Here is a 24,753-nt window from a genome sequence, read left to right on the forward strand (position 1 = left end):
AAAACGTGTTCATAGTTTTCAACTTTATTCACTTTTTCAAATTTTTGTTCATCGATTTTTCAAAACGTGAAAAAAATGAAAAAGTCCATCGATTTTTGTTCGTGATTTCAAAACGTGATTTTTTAATGTACATCGATTTTTCTAAAAAGTTCATTGATTTAGAAACAACAATTTTGAAAAATGTTCAACAATTTTGAAAAAATGAAAAAGAGTTCATCAAATTGAACTAAAGTTCATCGATTTTGAAAAAGAGTTCATTGGTTTTGAAAAAGAGTTCATCCATTTTGAAAAGAGTTCATCAATTTTGAAAAGAGTTCATCGCTTTTGAAAAAGAGTTCATGGATTTTGAAAAGAGTTCATTAGTTTTGAAAAAGATTTCATCGATTTTGAAAAGAGTTCATCGATTTTGAAAAGAGTTCACCGATTTTGAAAAAAAGTTCATCGATTTGAATTTTTTTTGTCAATTTTGAAAAAAGGTTCATTGGTTTTGAAAAAGAGTTCATCCGTTTTGAAAAGAGTTCATCGATTTTGAAAATAGTTCATCGCTTTTGAAAAAATGTTCATGGATTTTGAAAAGAGTTCATCGGTTTTGAAAAAGATTTCATCGATTTTGAAAAGAGTTCATCGAATTTGAAAAGAGTTCACTGATTTTGAAAAAAAAAATCATTGATTTGGAAAAAAATTGATTTTGAAAAAAGTTCATCGATTTTGAAAAAGAGTTCAGTGATTTTAAAAACAGTTCATGAATTTGAAAAGGTTCATCGGATTTTGATAAAAAAAAAGGTTCACGCATTTAACAAAGAAAATGACTAAGGAAAAAAAATGTACAAAATCGTTCCAGCATAGGAGAAAAGGGAACAGGAAAAAGGAAAAGAAGGAAAAATTAAAAAAGAAGAAGAAGAAAAGTAGAAAGAAGATGTATTAGAACATACCTGGACTAGGTGGCCTGTTGGTTACAGTAGCTTGCTTAGAGTGAAGACGTTCTGGGTTCGATTACCACCCATGCGCATCTTTTTTTGCAGGATAAACTGAGAAAAAGGAACGTAGATGGGCCGAGCCCAAGTCAGTGCAGGGGGTATGCGCCCGTTAACGAAAACAACTAAAACGGACGCAGCGGGCGCCGTTTAGGATTTGCCTAGAAATCGCTCCTAACTGCGTCTCCGGCTCAGTTTCAGATCTCGACGATCGGCAATGTCATGCTTCCAATGCTAGTTTGATGCATTGAACTGATGCATTTTCAGCACTGTTCAAGAAGGCGCTATTAGGCGCTCGCCTAGGCACGCATAAGCGCTGGGCGTTTGCATAACGCCTCGCTTTGGTCCTAGGCGCTCAAAAAAGCAGCCGGCGAGGTTCTCCGGCGAGAAAGCAGCCTCTCCAGCGAGGAATCATGTTTCTCAGGCGAGAAATCAATCTCCCCGGCGAGGATTCGACCTCCCTGAGGACAAATAGATACACGACGGAGCAATGTGTTGAGCCAGGCACCGCGCGCCCAAGGCACGTTTCCTAACTAGTGGATTACATTGCCTGCTCAACCATGCCATGCTACGGGTGTTCAACTAGTTTGACTAATAAGCCGAGCTTTCTGCGACCCAGTGAGATATGGATTACATTGCCTGCTCAACCATGCCATGCACAGAAGAAAGTGCTGGTAAAAATCTGACATAGTAACCCAAGTGTGTTGTTATAACCCTTGCTGTATCTAATTCCTAGAGAGATAGAAAGTGTAGTACATAGCTATCGGTAGTATGTACTTCCTCCATCCAGTTCCGTGACAAGTAATTCGGGACGCACGAAGTAAATCTAGGAAGCCATGTGTGGAGTTTGCCATATGTCACCAACAGCACAACAAAAGAAATTAGTTTTGCAATACTAGAACAAAAACTCTACAGCAAGTGATGATGCTTCTAAAGGGTTGCAGCAAGACATCATTTCAAAAAAACAATCAAGGGTTTGCGTCGGCTAACATTTGACCATCTAGTCCCTTGAGCAAAGAAATATACTTTCTTTATTTGGCAAAAGTAAAATAAGATAGATCTAGACAAACTGCAAGGTACTACTACTTAGAGAGACAAAATTTAGAACAGATTTGCATCAACTTGGTCCCAAACCAGAAGAAACAATCCACACACTACCTGCAATATGTTGGCCAGAATGAAACAGGAGTTCAGGCAGGCAGATTAAGCATCAATAATGTTCAGCATCGATCGGACAATTGACTTATAGGAGGAGTATAAAGGTTCTAGATGGAATAAAATATGGCGACACAGGTTACTAATAGACGGTGGTTTTTCATCAGATGGGTCATGCATGTGCTTAATTTATGTCAAGCAACCGCACTTCCTCTTGGAGTTCACTATCGCAGCTGTAATTGCCGTAGATCCGGTCCTCCTCCAGATTATCCAAATACAAGGTTATGTAATAGCTGTGAGACATGACGTCATCACTGGTGTCTCCTTCGCCGCGGAACATCTCCTCAAACTCTCTGTCACGCCCCAGGAAACTCTCCTTCGTCGGGTGCACGATGGTCCTTCCTCCGGACTCACAGTAAAGGCAACGGACTTGCTCTGCCATGCATACACATGCAACGGACTTTACTATATAGTTCTGGATCGTATAAAAACTGATGACAGAGTGCAAAGCTAAACGATAGATAGCATACCAGAGCCTGGAAGTGGCATAGCAATAGGACAGCACAACACCGCCTCCTTGGAGCCGATGTTGCGACACTCGGCAAAGAAGAGCTTTGGAGTGCCAGCAACCTGAGTGGCAAGGAAGTTGATGTGGGAGCAATGGCTAATGTGTTCAAAGGGCCTCATTGGGTCCGCACGGCCACCCATGTGCCGACTGACACCGCAGATAACATGGACCTCATAGCTGGGTTGTACCTGCAAGCAATCAAGTTGTTACAGATTGTTTTGATGATGTACATCCAGCAAGTCAATCTGTGTAAAAGAGCAAGCAAATTACCTGGCTTTTCTTGTTGTACATCTCGATTGCAGACTTCACCATTCCCACCACGCTGGTGTGCTGGTACCAGAAGTTGCCTATCATTCTCATTACATCACTGTAAGCCCGTGGGCCTAACACGTTGGTGTTTTTTGTTTCTTGTGCAGGTTTGCTGTTGGTTTGGAAGTGGCCCAGAATTAATGTGCGGACCTTGGCATCTTCGTTTTGGTTGAGGAGTTCCAAGCAGCCTTTGAGCATGGAATTAGATGGTCCGAGGAAGTGGGCCTGTTCAAGAGGTTTGGGGTGGTGTGCGGCTTTGGCAGCAGCCAGGTAGGCTGTTAGAAATATGCCCTAGAGGCAATAATAAATTGGTTATTATTATATTTCCTTGTTCATGATAATCGTTTATTATACATGCTAAAATTGTATTGATAGGAAATTCAGATACATGTGTGGATACATAGACAACACCATGTCCCTAGTAAGCCTCTAGTTGACTAGCTCGTTGATCAATAGATGGTTACGGTTTCCTGACCATGGACATTGGATGTCGTTGATAACGGGATCACATCATTAGGAGAATGATGTGATGGACAAGACCCAATCCTAAGCCTAGCACAAGATCGTGTAGTTCGTCTGCTAAAGCTTTTCTAATGTCAAGTATCATTTCCTTAGACCATGAGATTGTGCAACTCCCGAATACCGTATGAATGCTTTGGGTGTACCAAACGTCACAACGTAACTGGGTGGCTATAAAGGTGCACTACAGGTATCTCCGAAAGTGTCTGTTGGGTTGGCATGAATCGATACTGGGATTTGTCACTCCATGTAAACGGAGAGGTATCTCTGGGCCCACTCGGTAGGACATCATCATAATGTGCACAATGTGACCAAGGAGTTGATCACGGGATGATGTGTTACGGAACGAGTAAAGAGACTTGCCGGTAACGAGATTGAACAAGGTATCGGGATACCGACGATCGAATCTCGGGCAAGTACTATACCGGTAGACAAAGGGAATTGTATACGGGATTGATTGAATCCTTGACATCGTGGTTCATCCGATGAGATCATCATGGAACATGTGGGAGCCAACATGGGTATCCAGATCCCGCTGTTGGTTATTGGCCGGAGATATGTCTCGGTCATGACTGCATGGTTCCCGAGCCCGTAGGGTCTACACACTTAAGGTTCGATGACACTAGGGTTATAGGGAAAGTATGTATGCGGTTACCGAATGTTGTCCGGAGTCCCGGATGAGATCCTGGACGTCACGAGGAGTTCCGGAATGGTCCAGAGGTAAAGATTGATATATAGGAAGTGAGGATTTGGCCACCGGAAGTGTTCCGGGCATCACCGGTAATGTACCGGGACCACCGAAAGGGTCCGGGGGTCCACCGGGAGGGGCCACCAGCCCCAGAGGCTTGCGTGGGCCAATAGTGGGAAGGGACCAGCCCCTAGGTGGGCTGGGGCGCCCCCCACCAAGGCCCAAGGTGCCTCAAGAGAAGATGGGGGCAAACCCTAGGGCAGATGGGCCCTAAGGCCCACCCCAGGTGCACCTCCCCCTCTCCCCACTTTGGCCGCCACCCTAGATGGGATCTGGGGCTGCCGCACCCCTTGGGGTGGGAACCCTAGAGGGGGCGCAGCCCCCTCCCCTCCCCCTATATATAGTTGAGGTCTAGGGGCTGCCCAATACACAAGTTATTCGCTCCCAGGCGCAGCCATACCTCTCTCCCTCCTCGTCTCTCGTAGTGCTTGGCGAAGCCCTGCTAGAGTTCCACGCTCCTCCACCACCACCACGCCGTCATGCTGCTGCTGGACGGAGTCTTCCCCATCTTCTCCTTCTCCCCTTGCTGGATCAAGGCGTGGGAGACGTCACCGGGCTGCACGTGTGTTGAACGCGGAGGCTCCGTGGTTCGGCGCTTAGATCGGAATCAACCGCGATCTGAATCGCTACGAGTATGACTCCTTCATCCGTGTTCTTGCAACGCTTCCGCTTAGCGATCTACAATGGTATGTAGATGCACTCCCCTTACCCTCGGTGCTAGATTACTCCATAGATTGATCTTGGTGATGCGTAGAAAATTTTAAATTTCTGCTACGATCCCCAACGGTGGCATCATGAGCTAGGTCTATGCATAGTTTCTATGCACGAGTAGAACACAAAGTAGTTGTGGGCGTCGATTTTGTCAATTTACTTGACGTTACTAGTCTTATCTTGATTCGGCGGCATCGTGGGATGAAGTGGCCCGGACCGACCTTACACGTACACTTACGTGAGACAGGTTCCACCGACTGACATGCACTAGTTGCATAAGGTGGCTAGCGGGTGTCTGTCTCTCCCACTTTAGTCGGATCGGATTCGATGAAAAGGGTCCTTATGAAGGGTAAATAGAAATTGGCATATCACGTTGTGGTTTTGGCGTATGTAAGAAACGTTCTTGCTAAGAAACCTATAGTATCCATGTAAAAATTTGCAACAACAATTAGAGGACGTCTAACTTGTTTTTGCAGCATATGCCGTGTGATGTGATATGGCCAAAAGGATGTGATGAATGATATATGTGATGTATGAGATTGATCATGTTCTTGTAATAGGAATCACGACTTGCATGTCGATGAGTATGACAACCGGCAGGAGCCATAGGAGTTGTCTTAATTTATTTGTGACTTGTGTGTCAACATAAACGTCATGTAATTACTTTACTTTATTGCTAAACCGTTAGCCATAGTAGTAGAAGTAATAGATGACGAGACAACTTCATGAAGACACGATGATGGAGATCATGGTGTCATGCCGGTGAGGATGTTGATCATGGCGCCCTGAAGATGGAGATCAAAAAGGAGCAAAATGATATTGGCCATATCATGTCACTATTAGATTGCATGTGATGTTTATCATGTTTTACATCTTATTTGCTTAGAATGACGGTAGCTTAAATAAGATGATCCCTCACTAAAATTTCAAGAAAAGTGTTCTCCCTAACTGTGCACCGTTGCGAAGGTTCGTTGTTTTGAAGCACCACGTGATGATCGGGTGTGATAGATTCTAACGTTCGAATACAACGGGTGTTGACGAGCCTAGCATGTACAGACATGGCCTCGGAACACATGCGAAACACTTAGGTTGACTTGACGAGCCTAGCATGTACAGACATGGCCTCGGAACAAGGAAGACCGAAAGGTCGAACATGAGTCGTATAGAAGATACGATCAACATGAAGATGTTCACCGATGATGACTAGTCCGTCTCACGTGATGATCGGACACGGCCTAGTCGATTCGGATCATGTATCACTTAGATGACTAGAGGGATGTCTATTTAAGTGGGAGTTCATTAAATAATTTGATTAGATGAACTTAATTATCATGAACATAGTCTAAATTGTCTTTGCAAATATGTTGTAGATCAATAGCTCGCGTTGTAGCTCCCTGTTTCAATACGTTCCTAGAGAAAGATTAAGTTGAAAGATATTGTAAGCATTGACGCGGACTAGGTCCGTTGCCTGAGAAGTGTCCTCACTGCTACACAGAAGGCTTATGTCTTTGATGCACCGCTCGGTGTGCCAACCCCTCCAGCGTCGTCTGTGGATGTTATGAACATCTAACAGATACGTCTTGATGACTACTTGCTAGTTAAGTGCACCATACTTTACGGCTTAGAATCGGGATTCCAATGATGTTTTGAATGCCATAGAACATATGAGATGTTCCAAGAGCTGAAATTGGGATTTCAGGCTCATGACCGTGTTGAGAGGTATGAGACCTTTGACAAGTTCCTTGCCTACAAGATGGAGGAGAAGAGCTCAGCTAGTGAGCATGCGCTCAGAATGTCTGGGTGCTACAATCACTTGAATCAAGTGGGAGTTAAACTTCCAGATAAGATAGTGATTGATAGAGATCTCTAGTCACTATCACTAAGCTACTAGATCTTCGTGATGAACTATGACATGCAAGGGATGGAGATGATCCCGGAGCTGTTCGCGGTGCTTAAGACCGCAAAAAGTAGAAATCAAGAAGGAGCATCAAGTGTTGATGGTTTAACAAGACCACTGGTTTCAAGAAGGGCAAGGGCTAGAAGGGAAACTTCATGAATGGTAAACCAGCTGCCGCTCCAATGAAGGAACCCAAGGCTGAACCCAAACCCGAGACTAAGTGCTTCTATTGTAAGGGGAACGGTCACTGGTAGCGGAACTACCCCAAATGCGGATCTGATTGTTGCAGACTCGTTGACTATAACCTCTCTCACAAGCAAAACATGATCAAACCTAGAACTCATTGAGTGTTAATCACATAGTGATGTGAACTAGATTATTGACTCTAGTAAACTCTTTGGATGTTAGTCACATGGTGATGTGACCTGTGAGTGTTAATCACATGGCGATGTGAACTAGATTATTGACTCTAGTACAAGTGGGAGACTGTTAGAAATATGCCCTAGAGGCAATAATAAATTGGTTATTATTATATTTCCTTGTTCATGATAATCGTTTATTATCCATGCTAAAATTGTATTGATAGGAAACTCAGATACATGTGTGGATACATAGACAACACCATGTCCCTAGTAAGCCTCTAGTTGACTAGCTCGTTGGTCAATAGATGGTTACGGTTTCCTGACCATGGACATTGGATGTCATTGATAACGGGATCACATCATTAGGAGAATGATGTGATGGACAAGACCCAATCCTAAGCCTAGCACAAGATCGTGTAGTTCGTCTGCTAAAGCTTTTCTAATGTCAAGTATCATTTCCTTAGACCATGAGATTGTGCAACTCCCGGATACCGTAGGAATGCTTTGGGTGTACCAAACGTCACAACGTAACTGGGTGGCTATAAAGGTGCACTACAGGTATCTCCGAAAGTGTCTGTTGGGTTGGCACGAATCGAGACTGGGATTTGTCACTCCGTGTAAACGGAGAGGTATCTCTGGGCCCACTCAGTAGGACATCATCATAATGTGCACAATGTGACCAAGGAGTTGATCACGGGATGATTTGTTACGGAACGAGTAAAGAGACTTGCCGGTAACGAGATTGAACAAGGTATCGGGATACCGACGTTCGAATCTCGGGCAAGTATCATACCGCTAGACAAAGGGAATTGTATACGGGATTGATTAAGTCCTTGACATCGTGGTTCATCCGATGAGATCATCGTGGAACATGTGGGAGCCAACATGGGTATCCAGATCCCGCTGTTGGTTATTGGCCGGAGATATGTCTCGGTCATGACTGCATGGTTCCCGAGCCCGTAGGGTCTACACACTTAAGGTTCGATGACGCTAGGGTTTTAGGGAAAGTATGTACGTAGTTACCGAATGTTGTTTGGAGTCCCGGATGAGATCCTGGACGTCATGAGGAGTTCCGGAATGGTCCGGCGGTAAAGATTGATATATAGCAAGTGAGGATTTGGCCACCGGAAGTGTTCCGGGCATCACTGGTAATGTACCGGGACCACCGGAAGGGTCCGGGGGTCCACCGGGAGGGGCCACCAGCCCAAGAGGCTTGCGTGGGCCAATAGTGGGAAGGGACCAGCCCCTAGATGGGCTGGGGTGCCCCTACCAAGGCCCAAGGCGCCTCACAAGAAGATGGGGGCAAACCCTAGGGCAGATGGGCCCTAAGGCCCATCCCAGGTGCGCCTCCCCCTCTCCCCCCTTTGGCCGCCACCCTAGATGGGATCTGGGGCTGCCGCACCCCTTGGGGTGGGAACCCTAGAGGGGGCGCAGCCCCCTCCCCTCCCCCTATATATAGTTGAGGTCTAGGGGCTGCCCAATACACGAGTTATTCTCTCCCAGGCGCAACCATACCTCTCTCCCTCCTCGTCTCTCGTAGTGCTTGGCGAAGCCCTGCTAGAGTTCCGTGCTCCTCCACCAGCACCACGCCTTCATGCTGCTGCTGGACGGAGTCTTCCCCAACTTCTCCTTCTCCCCTTGCTAGATCAAGGCGTGGGAGACGTCACCGGGCTGCACGTGTGTTGAACGCGGAGGCGCCGTGGTTCGGTGCTTAGATCGGAATCAACCGTGATCTGAATCGCTACGAGTACGACTCCTTCATCCGCGTTCTTGCAACGCTTCCGCTTAGCAATCTACAATGGTATGTAGATGCACTCCCCTTCCCCTCGGTGCTAGATTACTCCATAGATTGATCTTGGTGATGCATATAAAATTTTAAATTTCTGCTACGATCCCCGACATAGGCTTCTTGTTCGACACCACCATCATGATGGCTTGGATCATCGGCCTTTTGGAGATAGGCCCCAGCCAGCTGCAGTTGTTGCATGGCTTCACCTAGCGTGAGGGTGGGTGGCGGGTGCAAAGGAAGGAGATGAGGCCATACAGGGATCGGAGTGCGATTCGCAGCAGGGCTTTGGTGCTGATGACCTCGATGTCGATCTTTTTCTCTAGCTTTAGAGGGTAGGCTTGGGCATACCAGAGGGTGTTAACGATGATGTTGGAGACAGGGTCCAGCGGTCCGTAGCAGTGGCCGGCATGGAGAAAGCTGTAGTGGTACTCGTGCGAGCCCCGCAGCTTGTCCTTGGGCAGACAGGCAAGATCCTCCAGATAGTATCCATGGATGGTGGTGAGAAGCAAGTGCCTCAGAGTCGGCAGCAGCGGCACTTGCATCTCCGGATGGTTCAGGTTGTTGCCAGGGCATTTAGAGGCAAGCCTCCAGGCTTCCTCTAGGACGAAAAGAGTAGGTGGTTCAGGTTGCTGAAGTAGTTCCTGGATGTCGATGAGCAGACCGGGGTCTTGGGCTGCGTAGGGTGGTGAAAGCAGGGTGTTGATCTTGCAGAGAAAAGGGGACAATAGCTTCCACCCTAGAGCGAACTTCCGCGGGTTCAGGTGCTGGGCGGCAGCTGCAGCACATCTTAGCGCCATTCCAACGGCTGCCGCGGTGGTGTCAGATAGAAACCTGAAGGTCTGTTCCATCCCTCGGTGCTTGATGATGAAGACGGCGGCCACGAGGGGATCCAAATCAGCCTTGTTGAGATACCACTCGGCCCTATAGTGGGTGAGGTAGGGAAAGAGGGCCACCAGGAAGTTGATGAGACCGTCGAGCGACCGCTCAAAAATGCACCGTAGTATCGGCCGTTGACGACCATGTGAGTCCTCAGCCAGCTCGGCCTTGTCTTCCTCATCCACCACCAGCAGCTTGATTTGGGCGATTGCTTCGGCGACAACGATGTTGGAGACCGGATCTAGTAGGCCAAAGCAGAAGCCTTCGTCGACGATCTTCACCCGCTCGTAGTAGCGCCGGATCTTGGCGAGGAGCTCCTTTCTGACCCCCCGTTTCAGCTCTAGGTCCGGCTTGAATTCCCTGTCCCAACTACCTAGATTATGCGGACCATAGATCCGTTCCTTGGTTATGGGGTCCTTGCAGGTGAAACTGGACAGGACTGTTTCAGTTTCAAACTCCTTTGCTGCATAAGAAAAGCAGAACAGGGTAAATAAAATTGCAGCTAAATCAACTTGGTTATCACGAAAAAGAATGAAGATAGAAATAGATTTGTTGACAATCTACAAGGTATAGGTGAATTTACAAAGGAGTGCTGTGCCTCATAAGGTGTGCATTTTTTTTCAAGAAACAAGTTCGATGTTATTACACTCTAGCATACCTGAACCTGATTATTAACCAGGTATAAAACAACCATGAATTACATTACCGTGTTAAGGCTATTGTATGCAAGATACTAGTAATAAAGCACTGGAAAATGCAAAAATGTTGGTAAGCACTTAATGATCATTATAACTAAACAGAATGTGGAGCATATTCTGGACCACGGTAATGACATGCAGATAAATACAACATCATCAGCTCTCCAAACACCACATTATAGAAGTAGGAAATAACATGATGCAAACAGGTTTTGTTCCCAACTGTTCACTTGCATATAAGCATACAATAACCATTTCGTCAAATACAAATTTTCAGAGATATAATTGCAAAATTGAGTAACTGATTCAAGCTAAACACAGTCAGTATCACAACCCAGTACAGTTGGCAGTTGAAAAACATCGAATGTGAATTTTCCACAACTCGCTGCACCAACACCTCACTTCTATAACATGCACCCTGAATTTTCCAATAAATGTGGGGAACAATCATGGTTGTAATATGCTATAACATGTGCACTTGCTAAAAGTTGTTCAAAATTATGAAAAATTATGTATCGTACTAAAAAAGACAGAGATGAAGGACCAATGTAGCAACTATATGCGCACAACTTTTTGTCTTACTCAAGACAGTTCACAAATGGTCATGTTTTTGCATGCCTTTTTGCAGGTGCACATTTTCTAGCATGTTGCTCATCTATGTTTTTTTGGCTACACAAAGTGTACTTCTGAAATAAGGTGCGACCACATGTTGACACACTCATATATTCATATGCGAGTTGCAATGTGATATAACAATAGCCCAATTAGAATATATTACTACAATAGTGAGAAGTATCAAAATAGCTGTTCAGTTTGTTGACTAATATCATGTGATATGTCTTGTTTGTTGCTAATTTTCCAACTCCCTTTGAGCATAAGTATATCATATAAAGGGGAATCAACTCAAGCAATCAGCGCTTTTGGTGTTTACTTTGCAAACTAAATATCAAAGAATTGTGGCAATCATCAAATTAAGATTAAAAAAATCTACTCAAACAATTACGCCTGATCTATAAGTGTTGGAAATATGCCCTAAAGGCAATAATAAATTAGTTATTATTATATTTCCTTGTTCATGTTAATCGTTTATTATCCATGCTGGAATTGTATTGATAGGAAACTCACATACATGTGTGGATACATAGACAACACCATGTCCCTAGTAAGCCTCTAGTTGACTAGCTCGTTGATCAATAGATGGTTACGGTTTCCTGACCATGGACATTGGTTGTCATGATAACGGGATCACATCATTAGGAGAATGATGTGATGGACAAGACCCAATCCTAAGCCTAGCACAAGATCATGTAGTTCGTATGCTAAAGCTTTTCTGATGTCAAGTATCATTTCCTTAGACCATGAGATTGTGCAACTCCCGGATACCGTAGGAATACTTTGGGTGTGCCAAACGTCACAACATAACTGGGTGGCTATAAAGGTACACTACAGGTATCTCCGAAAGTGTCTGTTGGGTTGGCACGAATCGAGACTGGGATTTGTCACTCCATGTAAACGGAGAGGTATCTCTGGGCCCACTCGGTAGGACATCATCATAATGTGCACAATGTGATCAAGGAGTTGATCAAGGGATGATGTGTTACGGAACGAGTAAAGAGACTTGCCGGTGACGAGATTGAACAAGGTATCGGGATACCGACGTTCGAATCTCGGGCAAGTATCGTACCGCTAGACAAAGGGAATTGTATACGGGATTGATTAAGTCCTTGACATCGTGGTTCATCCAATGAGATCATCGTGGAACATGTGGGAGCCAACATGGCTATCCAAATCCCGCTGTTGGTTATTGACCAGAGAGCAATCTCGGTCATGTCTACATGTCTCCCGAACCCGTAGGGTCTACACACTTAAGGTTCGATGACACTAGGGTTGTAGGGATATGTATATGCAGTAACCCGAATGTTGTTCGGAGTCCCGGATGAGATCCCGGACATCACGAGGAGTTCCGAAATGGTCCAGAGGTAAAGAATTATATATAGGAAGTGCTATTTCGGCCATCGGGACAAGTTTCGGGGTCATCGGTATTGTACCAGGACCATCGGAAGGGTCCCGGGGGTCCACCGGGTGGGGCCACCTATCCCGGAGGGTCCCATGGGCTGAAGTGGGAAGGGATCCAGCCCAAAGTGGGCTGGGGCGCCACTTCCCCCTAGGCCCATGCGCCTAGGGTGGGGGGAAACCCTAAGGGAAGAGTCCTAAGAGGGGAAGGCACCTCCTAGGTGCCTTGGGGGGAAGGGAAACCTCCCTTGGCCGCCGCCCCCCCTAGGAGATTGGATCTCCTAGGGCCGGCGCCCCCCCTTGGGCTCCCTATATATAGTGGGGGAAGGAGGGCCTCTCACCCCATGCCTTGGTGCCTCCCTCTCCCTCTCCAACACATCCTCCTCCTCCATAGAGCTTAGCGAAGCCCTGCCGGAGTACTGCAGCTCGACCACCACCACGCCGTCGTGCTGCTGCTGGAGCCATCTTCCATCAACCTCTCCTCCCCCCTTGCTGGATCAACAAGGAGGAGACGTCGCTGCTCCATACGTGTGTTGAACGCGGAGGTGCCGTCCGTTCGGCGCTAGGATCATCGGTAATTTGGATCACAACGAGTACGACTCCATCAACCCCGTTTTCTTGAACGCTTCCGCACGCGATCTACAAGGGTATGTAGATCCACTCCTCCCTCATTGCTAGATGACTCCATAGATTGATCTTGGTGACACGTAGGAAAATTTTGAATTATTGCTACATTACCCAATAGTGGTATCAGAGCTAGGTCTATTGCGTAGATTCTATGCACGAGTAGAACACAAAGTAGTTGTGGGCATTGATTTTGTTCAATATGCTTACCGTTACTAGTCCAATCTTGTTTTGACGGTATTGTGGGATGAAGCGGCCCGGACCAACCTTGCACGTACGCTTACGTGAGACCGGTTCCACCGACTGACATGCACTAGTTGCATAAGTTGGCTGGCGGGTGTCTGTCTCTCCCACTTTAGTCGGAACAGATTCAATGAAAAGGGTCCTTATGAAGGGTAAATAGCAATTGGCATATCACGTTGTGGTTTTGCGTAGGTAAGAAACGTTCTTGCTAGAAACCCATAGCAGCCACGTAAAACATGCAAACAACAATTAGAGGACGTCTAACTTGTTTTTGCAGGGGTATGATATGTGATGTGATATGGCCATGAAGAATGTGATGAATGATATGTGATGTATGAGATTGATCATGTTCTTGTAATAGGAATCACGACTTGCATGTCGATGAGTATGACAACCGGCAGGAGCCATAGGAGTTGTCTTTATTTATTTATGACATGCGTGTCAACATAAACGTCATGTAATTACTTTACTTTATTGCTAAACGTTAGCTGTAGTAGTAAAAGTAATAGTTGGCGAGACAACTTCATGAAGACACGATGATGGAGATCATGATGATGGAGATCATGGTGTCATGCCGGTGACGATAATGATCGTGGAGCCCCGAAGATGGAGATCAAAAGGAGCAATATGATATTGGCCATATCATGTCACTATTTGATTGCATGTGATGTTTATCATGTTTTTGCATCTTGTTTACTTAGAACGACGGTAGTAAATAAGATGATCCCTCATATTAATTTCAAGAAAGTGTTCCCCCTAACTGTGCACCGTTGCGATAGTTCGTAGTTTCGAAGCACCACATGATGATCGGGTGTGATAGATTCTTACGTTCAATTCAACGGGTGTTGACGAGCCTAGCATGTACAGACATGGCCTCGGAACACACGCGAAACACTTAGGTTGACTTGACGAGCCTAGCATGTACAGACATGGCCTCGGAACACAAGAGACCGAAAGGTCGAGCATGAGTTGTATGGTAGATACGATCAACATGAAGATGTTCACCGATGTTGACTAGTCCGTCTCACGTGATGATCGGACACGGCCTAGTTGACTCGGATCATGTAATCACTTAGATCACTAGAGGGATGTCTATCTGAGTGGGAGTTCATAAGATGAACTTAATTATCCTGAACATAGTCAAAAGGTCTTCACAAATTATGTCGTAGCTCACATTTCTGTTCTACCGTTTAGATATGTTCCTAGAGAAAATTTTGTTGAAAGTTGAGTATGTGGACTAGGTCCGTAAATTAAGGATTGTCCTCATTGCTTCATAGAAGGCTTATGTCCTTAATGCACCGCTCAGTGTGCTGAACCTCGAACATCGTCTGTGGATGTTGCGAACATCTGACATACACATTTTGATAACTATGTGATAGTTTAGTTAAACGGTTTAGAGTTGAGGCACCGAAGACGTGTTAAAACGTCGCGAAACATATGAGATGTTTCGAGGGCTGAAATTGGGATTTCAGGCTCGTGCCCACGTCAAGAGGTATAAGACCTTCGACGATTTTCTTAGCCTACAAACTAAGGAGAAAAGCTCAATTGTTGAGCTTGTGCTCAGATTGTCTGAGTACAACAATCATTTGAATCGAGTGGGAGTTGATCTTCCAGATGAGATATTGATGTTTCTCCGAAGTCATTACCACCAAGCTGCTAGAGCTTCGTGATGAACTATAATGTATCAGGGACATATATGATGATCCTTGAGATATTCGCGATGTTTGACACCACAAAAGTAGAAATCAAGAAGGAGCATCAATTGTTGATGGTTGGTGAAACCACTAGTTTCAAGAAGGGCAAGGGCAAGAAGGGATACTTCATGAAACGGCAAATCAGCTGCTGCTCTAGTGAAGAAACCCAAGGTTGAACCCAAACCTGAGACTAAGTGCTTCTGTAATAAGGGGAACAACCACTGGAGCAGAATTACCCTAGATACTTGGTAGATGAGAAGGCTGGCAAGGTCGATAGAAGTATATTGGATATACATTGTGTTAATGTGTACTTTACTAGTACTCCTAGTAGCACCATGGTATTAGATACCGGTTCAGTTGCTAAATGTTAGTAAACTCGAAATAAAAGGCTGCGGAGTAAACGGAGACTAGCTAAAGGTGAGCTGGCGATATGTGTTGGAAGTGTTTCCGATGTTGATATGATCAAGCATCGCATGCTCCCTCTACCATCGAGATTGGTGTTAAACCTAAATAATTGTTATTTTGTGTTTGCGTTGAGCATAGACATGATTGGATTATGTCTATCGCAATGCGGTTATTCATTTAAAGAGAATAATAGTTACTCTGTTTATTTGAATAATACCTTCAATGGTCTTGCACCTAAAATGAATGGTTTACTGAATCTCGATCGTAGTGATACACATGTTCATGCCAAAAGATATAAGATAGTAATGATAGTACCACCTACTTGTGGCACTGCCACGTAAGTCATATCGGTATAAAACGCATGAAGAAGCTCCATGTTGATGGATCTTTGGGCTCACTTGTTTGGAAAAGTTTGAGACATGCGAACCATGTCTATTGGTGTATATGCATGAAGAAACTCCATGCAAATGGACCGTTTGGACTCACTTGATTTTGAATCACTTGAGACATGCAAATCATACCACATGGGCAAGATTACTGAAAGCCTCGTTTCAGTAAAATGGAACTAGAAAGCAACTTATTGGAAGTAATACATTTTGATGTGTGCAGTCCAATGAGTGCTGAGGCGTGTAGTCGATATCGTTATGTTCTTACTTCACAGATGATTTGAGTAGATATTGAGTATATTTACTTGATGAATCACGAGTCTGAATTATTGAAAGGTTCAAGTAATTTCAGGGTGAAGTTGAAAGATCGTCGTGACAAGAGGATAAAATGTCTATGATATGATCGTAGAGATGAATATCCGAATTACGAGTTTGGCACAGAAGTAAGACATTGTGGAAATTGTTTCACAACCAATACAGCCAAGAACACCATGGTGTGATGGTGTGTCCATACATCATAACTGCACCCTATTAGATATGATGCATACCATGATGTCTCTTATCGAATTACCACGATAGTTTATGGGTTAGGCATTAGAGACAACCACATTCACTTTAAAAGGGGCACCACGTAATTCTGATGAGATGACACCGTATGAACTATGGTTTAGAGAAACCTAAGCTGTCATTTCTTAAAAGTTTGGGGCTGCGACACTTATGTGAAAAAGTTTCAGGCTGATAAGCTCGAACCCAAAGCGGATAAATGCATCTTCATAGGACACCCAAAATAGTTGGGTATACCTCCTGTCTCAGTTTCGAAAGCAATAAGGGATTGTTTCTAAAATCGGGTCCTTTCTCAAAGAAAAGTTTCTCTTGAAAGAATTGAGTGGGAGGATGGTGAAGACTTGATAAGGTTATTGAACCGTCTCTTCAACTAGTGTGCGGCAGGCACAGGAAGTTGTTCCTGTGACACCTACACCAATTGAAGTGGAAGCTTATGATAGTGATCATGAAACTTCAGATCAAGTCACTACCAAACCTCGTGGGATGACAAGGATGAGTACTACTTCAGAGTGGTACGTAATCCTGTCTTGGAAGCCATGTTGCTGGACAACAATGAACCTACGAGCTATGGAGAAGCGATGGTGGGCCTGGATTCCAAAATGGCTTGAGGCCATATAATCCGAGAGAGGATCCATATATGAAAACAAAGTGTAGACTTTGGAATAACTACTTGATGGTCGTAAGGCTGTTAGGTACATATGGATTTTAAAAGGAAGACGAACAATGATGGTAAGTATCACCATTAAGAAAGCTCGACTTGTCGTTAAGATGTTTTCCGACAAGTTCAAGGAGTTGACTGCGATGAGACTTTCTCACTCATGGCGATGCTAAGAGTCTGTTGGAATTATATTAGCGATTACTGCATTATTTATGAAATCTTGAAGATAGGATGTCAAAACATTGTTTCCTCGACGATTTTCTTGAGGAAAGGTTGTATGTGATACAACCGGAAGGTTTTGTCAATCCTGAAAGATGCTAATAAGATGCAAAGCTCCAGCAATCCTTCTAAGGACTAGAGTAAGCATCTTGGAGTTGGAATGTACGCTTTGATGAGATGATCAAAGATTTTGGGTGTGTACAAGGTTTATGAGAAACTTGTATTTCCAAAGAAGTAAGTGGGAGCACTATAGCATTTCTGATGTGTATATGTTGTTGACATATTGTTGATCAGAAATGACGTAGAATTTCTGAAAAGCATATAGGGTTATGTGGAAAGTGTTTTTCAATGGAAAGCCTGGATTAAGCTACTTGAACATTGAGCATCAAGATCTATAAGGATAGATCAAAACGCTTAATGGTACTTTCAAATGAGCACATACCTTGACATGATCTTGAAGGTGTTCAAGATGGATCAGTCAAAGAAGGAGTTCTTGCCTGAGTTGTAAGGTATGAAGTTAAGACTTAAAGCTCGACCACGGCAGAAGAAAGAGAAAGGACGAATGTCGTCCCCTATGCTTTTGTCATAGGCTCTACACGGTATGCCATGCTAAGTACCGCACCTTATGTGTGTCTTGCCACATGTCTGGCAAGAGGGTACAAAGGTGATCCAGGAGTGGATCACTAGATAGCGGTCAAAATTGTCCTTGGAGTAATAAGGACATGTTTCTCGATTATGGAGGTGATAAAGAGTTCGGCGTAAAGGGTTACATCGATGCAAGCTTTAACACCTATCCGAATGACTCTGAGTAGCAAACCGGATATGTATAGTAGAGCAACCATTTGGAATGGCTCCAAGTGGAGCATGGAAGCAACATTTATAATATGACCTAGAGATTTGTGAAGTACATACGAATCTGAATGTTGCAGACCCGTTGACTAAAACCTCTCTCACAAGCAAAACATGATCAAACCCAGAACTCATTGAGTCTTAATCACATGATGATGTGAACTAGTTTAGTAACACTAGTAAACTCTTTGGATGATAGTCACATGACGATGTGACCTGTGAGTGTTAATCACATGACGATGTGAACTAGATTATTGACTCTAGTGCAAGTGGGAGACTGTTGGAAATATGCCCTAGAGGCAATAATAAATTAGTTATTATTATATTTCCTTGTTCATGTTAATCGTTTATTATCCATGCTGGAATTGTATTGATAGGAAACTCAGATACATGTGTGGATACATAGACAACACCATGTCCCTAGTAAGCCTCTAGTTGACTAGCTCGTTGATCAATAGATGGTTACGGTTTCCTGACCATGGACATTGGTTGTCATTGATAACGGGATCACATCATTAGGAGAATGATGTGATGGACAAGACCCAATCCTAAGCCTAGCACAAGATCATGTAGTTCGTATGCTAAAGCTTTTCTAATGTCAAGTATCATTTCCTTAGACCATGAGATTGTGCAACTCCCGGATACCGTAGGAATACTTTGGCTGTGCCAAACGTCACAACGTAACTGGGTGGCTATAAAAATACACTACAGGTTTATCCGAAAGTGTCTGTTGGGTTGGCACGAATCGAGACTGGGATTTGTCACTCCGTGTAAACGGAGAGGTATCTCTGGGCCCACTCGGTAGGACATCATCATAATGTGCACAATGTGATCAAGGAGTTGATCACGGGATGATGTGTTACGGAACGAGTAAAGAGACTTGCCGGTAACGAGATTGAACAAGGTATCGGGATACCGACGATCGAATCTCGGGCAAGTATCGTACCGCTAGACAAAGGGAATTGTATACGGGATTGATTAAGTCCTTGACATTGTGGTTCATCCGATGAGATCATCGTGGAACATGTGGGAGCCAACATGGGTATCCAGATCCCGCTGTTGGTTATTGACCGGAGAGCAATCTCGGTCATGTCTACATGTCTCCCGAACCCGTAGGGTCTACACACTTAAGGTTCAGTGACGCTAGGGTTGTAGGGATATGTATATGCAGTAACCCGAATGTTGTTCAGAGTCCCGGATGAGATCGCGGACGTCACGAGGAGTTCCGAAATGGTCCGGAGGTAAAGAATTATATATAGGGAGTGCTATTTCGGCCATCGGGACAAGTTTCGGGGTCACCGGTATTGTACCGGGACCACCGGAAGGGTCTCGGGGGTCCACCGGGTGGGGCCACCTATCCCGGAGGGTCCCATGGGCTGAAGTGGGAAGGGATCCAGCCCAAAGTGGGCTGGGGCGCCACTTCCCCCCAGGGCCCATGCGCCTAGGGTGGGGGGAAACCCTAAGGGAAGAGTCCTAAGAGGGGAAGGCACCTCCTAGGTGCCTTGGGGGGAAGGAAACCTCCCTTGGCCGCCGCCCCCCTAGGAGATTGGATCTCCTAGGGCTGGCGCCCCCCCTTGGGCTCCCTATATATAGTGGGGGAAGGAGGGCCTCTCACCCCATGCCTTTGGTGCCTCCCTCTCCCTCTCCAACACATCCTCCTCCTCCATAGAGCTTAGCGAAGCCCTGCCGGAGTACTGCAGCTCCACCACCACCATGCCGTCGTGCTGCTGCTGGAGCCATCTTCCATCAACCTCTCCTCCCCCCTTGCTGGATCAAGAAGGAGGAGACGTCGCTGCTCCGTACGTGTGTTGAACGCGGAGGTGCCGTCCGTTCGGCGCTAGGATCATCGGTGATTTGGATCACGACGAGTACGACTCCATCAACCCCGTTTTCTTGAACGCTTCCGCACACGATCTACAAGGGTATGTAGATCCACTCCTCCCTCGTTGCTAGATGACTCCATAGATTGATCTTGGTGACACGTAGGAAAATTTTGAATTATTGCTATGTTACCCAACAATAAGGATGTCACAGCCTGGAAAAGCAGTTGCTTACACCATTCAAATATTCAGATATGTGAGTTGCCTGAAATTCAGATCATAACAAAGATAAGTTGATAACCTTCTCGATCAGACACATAATGCTCTCTTTCAAGAAGACACGTATTAATCCCCATAAATGCATATTTTATGCTGACACACCACCAATGTCAAGAAGAACTCGATATTAGACCAGGACTCACTGTCAAGTAGAAGTGTCTGGGTCTTTGAAAGCTGGTGCTCCCTGTCAACTAAAAGTGTATCCGTCTCCGCAAGCTGCCAGTCCTTGCCAAGGCTGGCATAAAAGAATCAACGACAACAACAAGAAGAAGAGGAACCAATGTCTCAGCCATCATTCCCCAAATAATAAATGCGAGCCAAAATCAGCACACATAACATAAGCATTCAATCTTACAGCTCGTCGCGGAGCAGGTTGTTGTCGTCCCGGAGGTTCTGGACCTCGCTTTCCATCTCCTTCAAGACTGCATCATCCAAATCACAAAATGTAAAAAAAAACATCTCTGGCCGAGAAGGATGGAATTTGCTCAGCTTTACCTTGGCACGTCTCCTTGATAGCAGGCTCCTGCTCCTGCGCCGTCCCATCGTTCGGACGCAACAGTACCTTGAGGCCGGTATTATTTCGGTTCTCCATCTTCACGGGGATTGGGGATCGGGGAGACGAAACCCTAGCTGCAGCGGAGGAGGAAGCAGAGCTGGGAGCGGGAGCGAGGTTCGGGTGCAGCGCGAGGGAAGGAGGGCACCGCCGGTGACAGATAGGAAGGAGGGCGCCGCCGGTGACAGCGCGAGGGAAGGAGGGCGCGGTGCGATGGGTGAGGGAGAGGCCGATCTGGATCGGGGACAGAGAGAGGGAGGCGGCGGAATGAAGGAAGGGAGGAGAGGTGAGAGAGAGGTAGGGTTTGGTGCGGTGGGTCCTTTTCCTTTTCTTTGCATGGACGGATGGATGGACGTTGGATTGCTAGCAATGGATGGTGCCACAAACGGCTCCACCAATTACAATGTAGTACACAATTTGACGATTTTATAACCATCGGAATTGGTCGTAATCGATTAAATAATAAGCTAAATCATGTCATCTATTTTATAACATCATAGAATTAGAAAAAAAATAAGAACAATAGCATCGTGTCACAAGTGAGACTTGTTTTTCAAAAAATAACAAACTTGGAATAATACAAATATCTTTAAAAATTGATTTCAAAAATGAGTTTTATTTGTAAAAAAACATTTTCTACCTTTGAAATGTCGAAAATGGTATATATTTTTTGAAGCACATACCAATATTTGTTGCAAAATGGCGCCAGTCTATTTTTCAATAATATTAGATCATATTTTAGGTACAATTGACCAAATGCTTGTGTCTCAATAGCTGTCTATCCACCTCTCGTCAATAATTGAGGAGGTTTTTCAAGTGCCCATTTTCCATTTTTCGAGTACCCAAAAGGAGGTTTTTTTGTGAAGGACCTCCCAAATAATTTTTGCAAAATTGGACCAAATCATTTTTCTAAAATACCAGGCCATATTTAATGCACAATTAACCAAATGGTTTGGTGTAAAAAGTTTGGATGCACCTCTCGTGAAAAAGACAATTTCCGCCGATTCAGCTGGAAGCGGGTCAAATTTGAACTGTAGCTGCCTTGTAGTTGCTATTTATTTTTTCCAAAAATCATTTCTAGGTACATAAGTATCTATTTAATCAGAGAAATATCAAAAAAATTTCAAGATTCAACCACTAGCTAGGAACGGTCATTCCCGCCGTTTTGACCGCATTTTGAAACGGGCATAACAAATTCAAAAAAACAAAAAATCGGGAAACCTTCGCATTGTGTCATTATATGTGGCCAAGTTCTCAGGAAAAATAACAAACTTGTAATACGGCAATTATTTTAAAAAAGTGTTCTCAGGAACGAGCTATCACGTGTGGAGATCAATGGCTTTCAAGCCAAATGATCAATCTTATGGCCACATTCATGGCACGAATCGAGACTGGGATTTGTCACTCCGTGTAAACGGAGAGGTATCTCTGGGCCCACTCGGTAGGACATCATCATAATGTGCACAATGTGATCAAGGAGTTGATCACGGGATGATGTGTTACGGAACGAGTAAAGAGACTTGCCGGTAACGAGATTGAACAAGGTATCGGGATACCGACGATCGAATCTCGGGCAAGTATCGTACCGCTAGACAAAGGGAATTGTATACGAGATTGATTAAGTCCTTGACATCGTGGTTCATCCGATGAGATCATCGTGGAACATGTGGGAGCCAACATGGGTATCCAGATCCCGCTGTTGGTTATTGACCGGAGAGCGATCTCGGTCATGTCTACATGTCTCCCGAACCCGTAGGGTCTACACACTTAAGGTTCGGTGACGCTAGGGTTGTAGGGATATGTATATGCAGTAACCCGAATGTTGTTCGGAGTCCCGGATGAGATCCCGGACATCACGAGGAGTTCCGAAATGGTCCGGAGGTAAAGAATTATATATAGGGAGTGCTATTTCGGCCATCGGGACAAGTTTCGGGGTCACTGGTATTGTACCGGGACCACCGGAAGGGTCCCGGGGGTCCACCGGGTGGGGCCACCTATCCCGGAGGGTCCCATGGGCTGAAGTGGGAAGGGATCCAGCCCAAAGTGGGCTGGGGCGCCACTTCCCCCCAGGGCCCATGCGCCTAGGGTGGGGGGAAACCCTAAGGGAAGAGTCCTAAGAGGGGAAGGCACCTCCAAGGTGCCTTGGGGGGAAGGGATCCTCCCTTGGCCGCCGCCCCCCTAGGAGATTGGATCTCCTAGGGCCGGCGCCCCCCCTTGGGCTCCCTATATATAGTGGGGTAAGGAGGGCCTCTCACCCCATGCCTTTGGTGCCTCCCTCTCCCTCTCCAACACATCCTCCTCCTCCATAGAGCTTAGCGAAGCCCTGCCGGAGTACTGCAGCTCCACCACCACCACGCCGTCGTGCTGCTGTTGGAGCCATCTTCCATCAACCTCTCCTCCCCCCTTGCTGGATCAAGAAGGAGGAGACGTCGCTGCTCCGTACGTGTGTTGAACGCGGAGGTGCCGTCCGTTCGGCGCTAGGATCATCGGTGATTTGGATCACGACGAGTACGACTCCATCAACCCCATTTTCTTGAACGCTTCCGCACACGATCTACAAGGGTATGTAGATCCACTCCTCCCTCGTTGCTAGATGACTCCATAGATTGATCTTGGTGACACGTAGGAAAATTTTGAATTATTGCTACGTTACCCAACAATAAGGATGTCACAGCCTGGAAAAGCAGTTGCTTACACCATTCAAATATTCAGATATGTGAGTTGCCTGAAATTCAGATCATAACAAAGATAAGTTGATAACCTTCTCGATCGGACACATAATGCTCTCTTTCAAGAAGACACGTATTAATCCCCATAAATGCATATTTTATGCTGACACACCACCAATGTCAAGAAGAACTCGAGATTAGACCAGGACTCACTGTAAAGTAGAAGTGTCTGGGTCTTTGAAAGCTGGTGCTCCCTGTCAACTAAAAGTGTATCCGTCTCCGCAAGCTGCCAGTCCTTGCCAAGGCTGGCATAAAAGAATCAACGACAACAACAAGAAGAAGAGGAACCAATGTCTCAGCCATCATTCCCCACAAAATAAAAGCGAGCCAAAATCAGCACACATAACATAAGCATTCAATCTTACAGCTCGTCGCGGAGCAGGTTGTTGTCGTCCCGGAGGTTCTGGACCTCGCTTTCCATCTCCTTCAAGACTGCATCATCCAAATCACAAAATGTAAAAAAAAACATCTCTGGCCGAGAAGGATGGAATTTGCTCAGCTTTACCTTGGCACGTCTCCTTGATAGCAGGCTCCTGCTCCTGCGCTGTCCCATCGTTCGGACGCAACAGTACCTTGAGGCCGGTATTATTTCGGTTCTCCATCTTCATGGGGATTGGGGATCGGGGAGACGAAACCCTAGCTGCAGCGGAGGAGGAAGCAGAGCTGGGAGCGGGAGCGAGGTTTGGGTGCAGCGCGAGGGAAGGAGGGCGCCGCCGGTGACAGATAGGAAGGAGGGCGCCGCCGGTGACAACGCGAGGGAAGGAGGGCGCGGTGCGATGGGTGAGGGAGGGGCCGATCTGGATCGGGGACAGAGAGAGGGAGGCGGCAGAATGAAGGAAGGGAGGAGAGGTGAGAGAGAGAGGTAGGGTTTGGTGCGGTGGGTCCTTTTCCTTTTCTTTGCATGGACGGATGGATGGACGTTGGATTGCTAGCAATGGATGGTGCCACAAACGGCTCCACCAATTACAATGTAGTACACAATTTGACGATTTTATAACCATCGGAATTGGTCGTAATCGATTAAATAATAAGCTAAATCATGTCATCTATTTTATAACATCATAGAATTAGAAAAAAATAAGAACAATAGCATCGTGTCACAAGTGAGACT

General features: G+C 45.5%; 1 pseudogene; it reads right to left on the minus strand.

Moving 5' to 3' along the window:
- Positions 1-2,313: 2,313 nt before the first annotated feature.
- Positions 2,314-20,952, minus strand: LOC119316173 (annotated as a pseudogene).
- Positions 20,953-24,753: the final 3,801 nt, after the last annotated feature.

This window comes from Triticum dicoccoides, chromosome 6A (genome assembly GCF_002162155.2).
Source record: "Triticum dicoccoides isolate Atlit2015 ecotype Zavitan chromosome 6A, WEW_v2.0, whole genome shotgun sequence".
Lineage (NCBI taxonomy): Eukaryota > Viridiplantae > Streptophyta > Magnoliopsida > Poales > Poaceae > Triticum > Triticum dicoccoides.